General features: G+C 38.9%; 1 long non-coding RNA gene across 28 annotated transcripts in view; it reads right to left on the minus strand.

Annotated features, from left to right (window-relative positions):
- The window catches only part of LOC142410663 (uncharacterized), a 292,399-nt gene that overhangs the window by 132,853 nt on the left and 147,099 nt on the right, over nucleotides 1–12,447 (minus strand). For all 28 annotated transcript variants that reach the window (XR_012775995.1, XR_012775989.1, XR_012775994.1 and 25 more), the window contains one exon: nucleotides 10,608–10,656. This is a non-coding gene — a long non-coding RNA (uncharacterized LOC142410663). The remainder of the gene's footprint in view (nucleotides 1–10,607; nucleotides 10,657–12,447) is intronic.

Here is a 12,447-nt window from a genome sequence, read left to right on the forward strand (position 1 = left end):
GATGGGAGTTAGCACCTGCTTAAGAAAAGAACAAGCACACTAACACTGGGAGTTGGGGGAATTTCCCACTAAACTACAACATATAGAAAGTAGGTCACTTTTACTCTTTTGAGAATGAGGAAAAGAAACAAAATTCTGAATTATATATGAAGCATTATATTTAATTTTCTTCATCTCCAGCAGCTCCCATGAGCCTTGCAGACAGAAAAATCTGGATTTTACGACTCTGGCAACTAAGTTAATACCATAGAGTTCTCCATAACCATTTTCATTATAGTTAAGGGTCTGTCAACCTTACTATTTTACTCCCCTTTACACTTCTTCCCATACCCCTTGCCCTTGATTTAGTGTTTGTCTGTAAAAGTTTACTCCAGATATAACTTGGCACACAAACATCTTACAAACGGGGTTTAGCTAAAATAAATCTTGAATATATCTGTAATTTAACTTATTTAACTCCCTTTCCAGGTGTTACTGGCAGGAAGAAGGGTCAAGTTCAAATGTCTGAGGGGTCTTCTTAAAATTAATAAATGTGATTGGCTCAAGTGCCGCACCCAGAAACCTGGGAAAACTAAATATCTTCCCTGCGTGACCTTAACAGCCAATTATTTTCTATTCTGAAACATGGAGTCTATGTACAAAACAAGCAAAACTTTATGTGGGGAAAAGGAGAACTGCAGCTTGATAACGTACAACAAAAACCACTGCCATCTATAAATAGGAATAGCAAAGCTATCTGATAGTAGAGTTGAATTTAGGAGTTGCATTTTATTGAGTATAAACTAGTAGGCTAAATGTAAAAAACTGATTACAAAACTTCCATGGAATAGAAGAAACACTGGAGTTCAGCACCCAAAACAGAGGCCTAGAAAAAGAACCAACCACTGCAATTTTCCTTGGGGATTAAGTGCAAATTCAGGGCAATGATCATTGTTCAGTGGAGCTATGCGCAAAGGATGAGAAAGGGCAAAAATACAGGCACACATAGAACAGGCAGCAGGAAAGTCCCAGAGACAACTAGAGAGCACGTAGGATGATTTTGATAAAGAAATTAAGCAAGAAAGAGGGAGTTAGGGTAGACCATTGTCTGAGGAGAGTATGAAAGCAATGAGCCGCTCATGTTTACTTCTTACGGCATTCAGGGAAATGGGAGTTCATAAATATAGACAGAATTGCAACAAAGAACGATTACATTTCATCATCAATTTGCAAAAGCATTCCCCCCAGATATCAACTAATCACCCAGGGTTAAAAAGAGTGAAAAACTTTCAAAATGGCTCAGCAGCCTTGTACCGGCGTCCCACCTCTCCCAGTGCAAACACCTTTGTAACAGCATCTCCCCTTCACCTGCTGAGCACCACGTTATTGCCAGCATAGCAACAGAGTCTAAAGGCGTGTTTCAGCAAGTCTGTTCCACGGGAAGTGCTTCCCTGACTTGGTGTTGAGACTCTGCTCCACAATGAAGCCGGAGGGAAGTCAGGGGCACTGGTCCTGAGAAGGGCACTGGTGCAGCAGGGTTAGCTTAGGCCTTGACGCCCTCTCCATCCCTGTCAGCCATCAGGGCTCACTCCCGCTTTCTCCACTCACTCTCTCAATCTAAAGCCATTTTACTTAAGAAATGTGGTGTTTTCTTATGTTACTACTCAGCGTGTGGTATATGGAAGATGACAGCAGAGGTTAATCTTTACAAAGATACAAAAAATAATTACAAAGATACAATAATAATTACAAAGATACAAAAAATCTTTAATCGATTTACAAAGGACAAAATATGGGTGAGAAACAAAGGAAATCATCAGTATGGAGTGATGCCAGCTACCAGGCATGGTGGATTTCCAGACAAAATCTGTGTGCAGGCATTAAAACTGTGAAAGCAAGAACTAAGCCTCCATGCAGTATTTATACTGGAAGGTGAGAAAAATCGTTGTTATAACATTGGGGTTGCGGGGCGGGGCGGGGAGAGATAATCAGGACATTCCTGTTGGAATAATGCCCCAAATGCTGGAACAGATCATCAAAATATTCAATGAGCCCAGACAGAACAGTAGACAAACAAGTGTTTTGTTTTGCCTTTACCTGAATAAATATTTGTATTGAATAGTGAGAAAAAAATGTTTATACTGCAGAGCTCACATTCTTGGCACCCACATGTGATCTCAGAAAGAATGAAAGCGAGATCATTTTTACATTTTTAAGGCAATAGACCTAGCCTTAGAAACATGCCACTCATTGAAAGAGGAGCTGAAGTGAGCAGTGAAAGGAACATAATGATAATGTATTGGTACAGAACAAGTGCACAAATTCCAAACTAAGCAAACAGTATGGAGAATGCAAGTGCCATGTATTGTAGATGCCATCTAACACATGTGCTACAGGCAGCAATTCGACAGAAAAATTAATAGCCAGCCTATCAGCTGCAGTGACAGAAACAGAGGAAGCAGAACCAATGTATCTTCATATACCACTGATACACTAGGAAAAACACAAGCGATTATTCTTGCTGTTTCTGAGACCGTTTGGAAAGACCTCCACTGAAGGGAAAGCAATCTGCAGTGTGAGTTAGCAGATGCAGAGATTCTTTATGTACGTTTATCACAGAAAAAGGCAGACAGACACTCAGCTGCCCTCTTTGCTGTTACATTATTAAATCAGCAATCAATCCAAATCAAACTAGACGGCACAGCCACCTGCACTTCAATTCCAGCCACATCATGGATTAGCAAGACCAGGTGCTGATGAGGTAAAATAAAACTGCTTCAAGACCAATAGGCCAAATTAAGTTGTTGATAAGAAGCCCATGAAACAAGTGATACCACTTGGATTCAGCAGCAGATGTCAAGGTTGGATTTTATTTAAAAGGGGCCATAATCCCATTGGATTCAGTAGCTGACACCAGGAAATGGATAAATACTTCACAACTGAGAACAGGCATGCCAGACATAATTCAGGAAGCACAGCTCTTGCCAGAGATAAATTCCAGTTCTGAGTGTATATGATGCAGCGTGAGGTGTGCAAAAAATTACAGTGATCTTTGTGACAGAGGGAGACTTTGCAGCTTTGATCTATCCCAGCTTCAACTGGGAACAGATCAGAACAGACCTACTTAATTTTATTGATGCAGACTCCACAGTCCAACTACACCGCTCCAGTTTCTGGGAGAAAGACCATCTGAGGGACACTCAGACAAGAAGTCTGATTTGGAAACTGAAAGTTTGGCACAACTAGTAGACTGTGCTCAAACCGATAGTTTGTTAAATCTTTTCATGCTGTAGTCCTTAAAATTCACGTTTTCAAATCTTATTATGCAACTACTGTAGTCAGAAAGATGACATTAAAAGAAAGGCATGGTCCTTATATTATGCATGTCCCTGAAAGATGGGACTTTAAAGACAACAACACGTATCACACAACTCACAAGAAAGATAATGAGTTTGCAGCTCTAAAATCTTAAACTTGTTCTGCCTTGTTCCTGATTTAATGTTTTAATCTTGCACCACTTCCTGTTTATTAATATATTGTTTATAAAAAACCCCAAACTCTTCCTGATACAATTCACTTTATTCTTGAAGGTACCTTCATGTTTTAAATCACTACTCAGTGAGACAGGAAGCAGAAGCAACATATGTTTACTTTCCTAAGCGTACAAGAATATAGGAAAGGATCAGGATACAAAGCTGTGCCCTGTTTTCCTCACATAATTATCTGTGGTAGATGACCACCATGTGAAAATAACCCATAATTCACTTACGGCTTAACTGCTCTTCAAATACTACTTAAGTAGCACTCAATTGATTTATGATACTGGCTACGCCCCACAAATGATAAATGTTGCATATTACAAGCAGACCAGATCAGCCAGATCACAAGCTGTTAAAGAAACCCCAGTTTTACCCCAATAGCCTCAGAGGTCTGGCAGATTAGTAATACTTGCATTTTATAAAGAATATTTTCTTCTAAAGAATTTCAGCAGCTCCTCAGCACAGACTAAACCTTAGAGCATCAAACATGACGTTTGCACCCAGCAATGATCAACTCTAGCTAATATACCAAAAGGAAGATAGGAGTCACCCTTCCCTCAAGCCACCAAACACATCACCCATGGCAGGACAGCGTAAAGAGAGCTGAACTCTTCTGTCAGAGCACATGCCACTGTCATTTTGCTTGTGAGTTGTTTGGTGAAAATGAGATCCCCTTTGAAGCCATATGCCTTATACTTCTGGTGATAGGCATTCATTAGCTTCATGTATTGAAAAAAATCAACAACATGTATTAGCGGTTTAAAATTAGTAATAACAATTCTGCCTTCTCCCAATCTGTTGAACACTGTATAAAGGTCACAGCACTGCTGACGCCCACATTTTTTGTTGTCTGTTTTACACAGCTGAGTACAGATAGAGTGACTCATGACAGCCAAATTCTAAGATCAGGCTCTAAGCAACTATGACATCAGATGCTGCCAAAAGACATTTGATTCCTCTATTGTGAAATGCCAGGTTGGTTCTGGGACATGGTGAGAAGCCAACTCCAGTTTAGAAAATTCTATAGTGAGCTATTGTTTGATACTAAATACAAGATCATCACTCCTGCTGCTGCAAATCACAGGGTATCCAAGGACACATCTAACACTATCACCACTTTCTACTGTGTTTGCAAAATACTGCAACAAATCTTCATGCATCCAGAATATAGAAAGTGTCTATGAGAGAATGGAGACCCAGAACTCATTGTTGGGAGTATGAATTAAGAAGCTGAATCTCATAAGGAAAAAGAGACGTTATATATTCTTAAGAGTTTTGTGCTCTGCTGTCTTCCACGCCTTGGTTCCTCAAAACAAGTAATCATCACGTCTCTGAAGTGTTTTCTCTTGCAAACTTCTGACATTATAAAAGCCAAAAGACATTGTAATTTGAAGGTCACGTTATCATCAAAGAAATCCTAGTGCACAGGTATTTTTTATTTGCTCAAAAATGCACATGGCAGAAGATACAATGACTTTGTTCTTCACCAGTGGTCCCAGACAATAAAAAACCAAACTGACACATCAAAATCAAGATTATCTGAAGTAAAAAGGTGACAGTGAACATAGTTTGGGATTCACTGGAACAAGAACCTGCTAAGATTCTTCTCTACTTTTGAATTCAGTCTTGTGGCCTTTCCAGATTCAGACTGACCAAGCATGTCTGACTATTGTTGGCCCACAAATAAAGCTGTCTTCCACAAGCAGAGGCAGAGGTCTCAATCAAGTTAAACTGCCCATGGTATAATGAAGACAGGGGAACACTGAGGTATTGAATAAATTCTCACCTGTACCAAGGGGTACCCCTACGTCTCTCACGAAACAGGAAGAACACAGTTAAGAGTCTTATTAGGTATATCACTGGAGGTAGATTCCCAGGAATAGCCGGCAGCTTTGAATATGATACACAAGCCTAGGATAGATTTTTATGGTGCTGTCACATTGAACACCCTCCCCTTTGTCTCCACATTCATACTGGTGAGAAATACACTTGCAATCCATGTGAACTTTCCCATAAACACAGAATAACTAGCCCATGTCCTGAGTATCTACAAGTTTGTCTGCAACCTGACATTTTGCAACTTTCTGCATTTATTCCTGATCAATACAGTATTTTTATTAGGTTCTGCATGCAATTAAAAGGGCCAAATCTTTCCTCCCAACTCCCTGATACTAATTTAAAGGCCTAAACAGAACTATTGCTGATTTCAGCCAATAAGGGTCCTGTCCTAAAGTGTGAGTGATGACACTGTGGCCAACTCCCTATGTTCACAGCAAAAGCAGTAAAAGATAACTGCAGGCAGCTCCTTAAACCTGAGCAGTCTGTGTTTAGTAGATGTTGGGCTTGCTTGAGTAGCAACTGAACAATTTATGTTGCAAGACAGCTCATAATGCATAACATATATTACGTTTTTAATTAACTTATTTTCTCTCAGTTTTGACTTTGGGAAAGAGGAAAGTTGTGCAAATGGAAAAAAAAAATCAATTTATTTGACACCCATCTTGTCTGATTGTATATACTATGGGAAGCAGTCATGAACTCAGTAAAGGGATATGAAAAGGTTCTCAGAATGCAGAGTACCAAATTAACCTTACTAGAGCAGTTGTCTTCTCTTTTCAATCATGTAGTAAGACAACAAGGATAGCAAGTGTTTTGCACTGAAAAAAAGCAGTATTCGGAAAATTCCAATAATATATGCTTATTCAACTATGCTGAATATTTAGTCCTTTTTTTACAAGATTAATTTATACAGACCCTCCCATATTATATTTGATCACATTACACATCCAATTCACCCAGCAGCCATTCCAGATGGCATCCAAAAGTGGACTCCTAGGGAAGAGTGTGAGAACAGTGTAATATACAGCTGTAATTCCCCAGATATTTTTGCAGCCTCCAGGGATCTGTGGCTGAGCAATTCCTGAACCAGAAGGAGCATCTCTATCTTTAATAGCCTTTCATAATTTCTTCTTTCCATCTAAGGACCTTTTGCATCTGAGTGTTTTTACTATCCACAATATCTTGTGGCAAGGATCTTGACAGCTTAACAATGCAATGTGAGGCAAAAGCACCTTTTTTCACCTCTTTTGAAATTGCCACTTCCTGGTTTCACTTTATATATCCTACTCCTTTCTATAATTCTTCACAGTAAAATCTTACCTTATGCATTCGGAATAACTTAGTATTGCCAGCAAACTGAAATACCTCAAGATTTTCTCCCTCTCATTTCCAGACCATTTATTAATATTGGGAACATTGCAGGCCCCAGGACAAATCCCGCAGAAACTTCACTGGTAACCTCCTTTGTCTGTGCAAACTGACCATTTATTGCTGACTTCTGTCTTTTTCTTTTATCCTCTGACTTATTAGATTCTTTAAAAGCTTTTGGTAAGTCATAAACCAAGTAGGTTATATCAATCATAATTCCTTTATCCACAAGCTTATTGGCTTCTCTGAAGAACGCTACTAGATTTGTGAAGCATGACCCCCCTTTACAAATCCATCTTGATTCTCTGCCAACATACAATATTCATTCCTGTGTCCGCTGGTTCTTCAGAACAAATTTTTACACAAAACAGTAACCCAGCTCCCAAGTTTCTCTAGAATCCTTGGGTGAATACCATATATCGCTGTTCATTATTATCAATTTCTTCTGTAAGCACTTTACCAAAACCAGCACTACGGAATCTCATAGCATCCTGGAAACATTGAGCTTTGAGTTCCCAAGTCCTTACACAATCACATGGTTATGATTATAGCCAGGTAAACAATAGCTAGAGCAAAACCTATCACAAATTAATGGGATTTGGTGAAACAGGTGTTCTTATCCCTGATGATCATGAAGAATCCAACAGGACATTCACTTCTTCAAGCCTTATTTTCTACACTCAAAAGTTAAATCAATTCTAACCTAACCTGAAATGTAATTGTAGAACTAATCCCTACAGGAATCTGTGAATATGAAATATCAGCTGTTGATATCATCCCTCATCCTAAACTTTCAGGTCAAATCTTTTCCTTCCCCAAACATGAGATAAACCCCAACCATAACCCTACTTAATATACGGGCAGTGAACTGATTCTTGCAGCTAAAATGCATTAAAGGCACTAGCTGTATCATCACCAATAGTCTTTCTAAATCTCCACCCTTCCCACTCAGGTGAACAAACTCCAGAAGAAATCTGAATAACAGCGGTTGCCCTTCACAATACTAATCTGTTTCCTATCCCTGAAGCCTTTCCAGACCCAGTGACAAGGTAGGTTCAATGAAAATTTTCTTCTTAACTCTACTCCTGTTTTTAACCAACAACTGAAATCTAACCAAGTTAGATTTTCATGAAGAAGAACTGATTGAGATTCATTAGCAACCAACATTCCTTCTAATCTCTGTTGGTCCTAAACAATCCAACAGCAAGTTTGGCTGATGAAGTCTCCCTCTTTTAGGTCATAAGGCCACCCTAAACCTAGGCCTAAAATTTATTAATTCAAAGTCACCAATTTGTATAGTAAATCCAAATATCATAGAATCATAGAATCATACAATAGTTTGGGTTGGAAGGGACCTTTAAAGGTCATCTAGTCCAACCCCCTGCAATGAGCAGGGACATCTTAGAATCATAAAATCAGTAAGGTTGGAAAGACCTCTAAGATCATCTAGTCCAACTGTCAACCCAACACCTGATCTTCATCTTGATCAGGTTGCTCAGAGCCCCATCCAACCTGGCCTTGAACACTTCCAGGGATGGGGCATCTACCACCTCTCTGGGTAACCTGTTCCAGTGTTTCACCACCCTCATCATAAAAAATTTCTTCCTTAGATCTAGTCTAAATCTGCCCTCTTTTAGTTTAAAACCGTTACCCCTTGTCTTATCGCTACAGGCCCTACTAAAAAGTCTGTCCCCATCTTTCTTATGAGCCCCCTTTAAATACTCAAAGGTCACAAAGAATATAAAGCATTTGTTCCTGATTATGCAAACTCTCACCCTATCTCTGCCAGTCTTGCAGAATGCAAGAATAAAAAGGCTTTCTACCTTATTTTCTGAAAACCTGATTCTAGCCCTAGCCCTAAAATTAACATGTACTGTAGAGAGAGGATGAATCTGTACTGGAATACCTAATATGAAGCATATGCTCCTGCCTACGCCCTACTACTCTCTCTGACATGTTTTTTCCCAGTTCCCTAGCCTTATCCCAAACCTTCCTTAAATGGAAGATGTGTCCAGGAATACTGAAAATAAAATATTTGCTTATGACTACACCAGCCTTCTTCTGAACCCTTATAAACCCAGCAATAAATCAGACTTGATACAGCCTTCCTTTCTGAAACCCTAACCCTATCTTTCACCAATTCCTCCAGAAAAATTAAATATATCCATCCCCAACGATATCAGCATTCTTATTCCTGCCAGTCATATAGATCTGACATTAAAAGAGGTTCTCAAGCCTTTTTTTTTTGTTCAAATTTCAAATCTAACCATAAGGTTACCTATACACAAGAGCCCTACAAGAACAGTGAACATTATGCATTCCCTCTTCCATACCTGATGGCCAGGCAAGTATCTCACTATAAGATGAGCTTTTCAAACCTTATTTTCAAATTTTAATCCAAGCCTACTGTTTGAAAATCAGTACTCCAGGATAAAGTTCAAGAATTGGTGAATTAAATCGTACTGGCTATTAAAAGGACTCTTCCAAAAGTTTAAAGAGAAGTTAAAGAACAGTATTAAGGCACCGGGTCAGGCAAAATTCTTATTATAAGCACATTGGCCAATGTTTATGACTAACCTTTAAACACTGAAATAGTGTTTAAAACTGAACAAGCCATAACTAAAGATAATGCTTGCCCTATGAAACTCACCATCTAAAAGACAGCCTTGAAGAAGACAGGATGCTGTAGAAGACTTAAGAGGGGACACTAGCAATGTGATTTTATTGCAGGTCTGCCTGACCCACTTGATTAAATAAATGTTGGGGGTAAAGAGAGTATTTGACTGATATTGCTAAGCATTAATGTGCCTTACAAAGACATGGTTTGAACAAGATAGCAGGATCTGGTATATCAAATTCAGAGGTTAGTTTGCACTTGGAGCACTTGGTAGGCAATCCAAAGATGGGAATGAGAGATAGAGTGGGATGTGAGAACCTCCATGTATTATCTGTGCCTTTACTCGTTAGATGGAAAAAAGGTACACTATATTCAGCAACAGATTTGTGGTTCTGGCACATGTACAGCCAGATTCAGCTATGTTGCCACATCATTCTGCCTTATATATCCCACAGTGATGACAGAAACAACTGACAAGGTGGCTGTAAAAGACTGGTCAGCCTTTTACTTTGACTGGATAATATCAACTAAGTATCTCCATTGCTAGCATCTGCTATCCCAAAAATATCTGTTTTTAAAGGGCTTTTAAACAGCACTAAAGACTGTACTACACATTATCTGTAGGCAAAACTGCAAGTGAAATTTTGGAAATTTCTTGTTGAAACTATGGCTATCAGGATGCCATCTAACAATTACTCCAAGCTAACTCAGGTTGCAATTTAACTTTAAAATGTGGATGAATTACAGAGAAATATGTACATAACTAATGTTATCTTTGTATCAGCCTCTTTCTCTGTAGAATTAGCATTTTTCCCCAGGATGTGTGCGTGTGTTTTATCACACATGCAATAATTTATAACACTAGAAAAAAGTAAAGCCAGATTCAACTGGAAAGACAAAAATCTCTCCAAACCACTTGCACTGAATCACTAAGCATGCCCTGCAAGAATAGCTTCCATGGTCTTGTGAGGAGGGTAAGCAATTTATCACTGAATCCAGCCCTTAGGTATCTGAACATAAGTTCACATTTCAGAAGTGAGCTCTGTGACTTTCTTTCACAGGTTAAAAATACTTGTTAAAGCCATCTATACCGTTGCTAAGAGAAATGACACATTTGGCAAGAATATCTGAGTGATAGCTGGAGATTCTTGAAAATAAAGTAGATTTGGCTTACAGGTTGTTTTTTTAATTTACTTCAGAATCTTTAGTAATAGTTACCAATAAAATGCAAAGCCTTATATAACACAAAATCAGTATACACTCACCAAAGGACTTCTATATCTTCTTCAGAATCTTCCTATGAAGCCCCATCAGCTGAGATAGAAATACACGATTTAGATCTAACTTTTTAAAACCTTTGCAGAAATGTAAAATAAATATCTTCCATTTCATATATGGATTTAAATACAGCTTTCCTCCCGCAATAGGGAACACCGAGCCAGATTCTCAGCTCTTCACAGCTCTCTACGCCAGTGTGCCTTGTCTGTTAGTCATTCAGATTGCTCTTAACATACACTGGAATAAGTGAGCTGGGATTTAGGTCTTATCAGGCTCAGTTGGCGGGAGAACATGAGTAGAAACCAATTCCACAGGTTATGCATTTCTATGAAATCCTTAAGAAAATGAAAAGTCTGTTTTTTCTGCACTGTTTGGAAGAGAAACATGATGTTACTTAAATACTCTGTGTGTTGTTAAACGATACTATATAAATATGCAGATAATGACTTAATAGAAATGAAATTGTTACTTCAAAACTCTAAGCTCTGAAACAGTGAAGTTCTAAACTGTTCGTTGACTAGAAGCACATGACTATTCCTATCAGCTTTGCCTGGGTTTCCTTGGTGGTTTATGGGCTGCCTGTTGGACTAGACCATGGTCATGTATAGTACTCTGCAGCTCAAGAGCAGTCCTGTAACTGGGTTCTTAGCACTAACATCTCAGACAGCCCTTTGCATTCCTTAAGCGTTATATATTTTTTAAAAAGAAAAAAATAAAAAAAAAGCCTTGATGTTGTTCTGTAAACATTGTTGTCAGAGCAAAACAGCTACAAAACTTTTAATAGAAAGAGTGGAGTATTGCTTGGGATTTTCACACATTCAGATGCCAAACTTCTTTAAGAACCTGTGCATTAGTTGTAGACATGACCTCAGCTAACCCAAAGAAAGCCACAGGCACTTCTCCTTTCCTTATTGGCAGCTGCTTTAATTGGCAGGTTCACAATGAGCACTTTTGTTTGCATCCTAAACATGCAGAGCACAATTAAAATGTTTAATACTTTCATCCTGAAAGTGTGGCAATTAATATGTTTTTTTTTTTTTTTTATAGGCCAAGTCATTACACATTTAAATAGCATCATTCAAACACTTAAGGAACTTGTTTTACAAGGACTCAAAAGGTTCCCCATTTAAAATTATACGGATTTAGCTTGGTTTAAAAAGAGACATTTTGTTTGTTTTCCATTCAGTTGCTCTACTATTTGGTGCTCTTTCCTTGCATATGTAGTCTCTGAGTATTTTACTACCCCCTACTGTATGGAAAGAAAACTGTGCAATACTTTGCTGTGGACTATATGCTGCTAACACCTCTTGAGAGCTCCCCATCAGCTGGAACACCAAGGGGATGGATTCAAAGTCGTTGGAGCTACAGGATCCTGTTTGGGTTGTCACATGAAGTTCCTAGTGGCTATGGTGTGGATAACACAGAACAAAGTTTTCTTGACAACTCTGAGATAGTAGACGGCTACTGGAGTAGCATGGTTACTGGATTTGTATAGTGCATATCATCATGTTTCCAAAGCAACTAAAAGTGCTTTGCGAAGCAATGAGTCAGATCCTGGTTGTGCAGTAACCACACATAGGGATTTATGTTTTCAGGAACTGTGTGTCCAAGAGGAGCATACTGTTATATAGGTCTCTGGCACTAAACGTGTTGGGTAGCCACTGAATCAGACTGAACACCTCTAAAGCCATGTGAGCAATGTTTGGTGTACTACTGTGTACCTGTGCAACCCACATAATATTTACTCACTTGGGCTGCTATGTGATGTGAAGAAACTCCCCAGCCTCAACTCAGCTGAACCTCACTGCCTCTCTTGGTAGAGGGTAT

This window comes from Mycteria americana, chromosome 5 (assembly GCF_035582795.1).
Source record: "Mycteria americana isolate JAX WOST 10 ecotype Jacksonville Zoo and Gardens chromosome 5, USCA_MyAme_1.0, whole genome shotgun sequence".
NCBI classification, from domain to species: Eukaryota; Metazoa; Chordata; class Aves; order Ciconiiformes; family Ciconiidae; genus Mycteria; species Mycteria americana.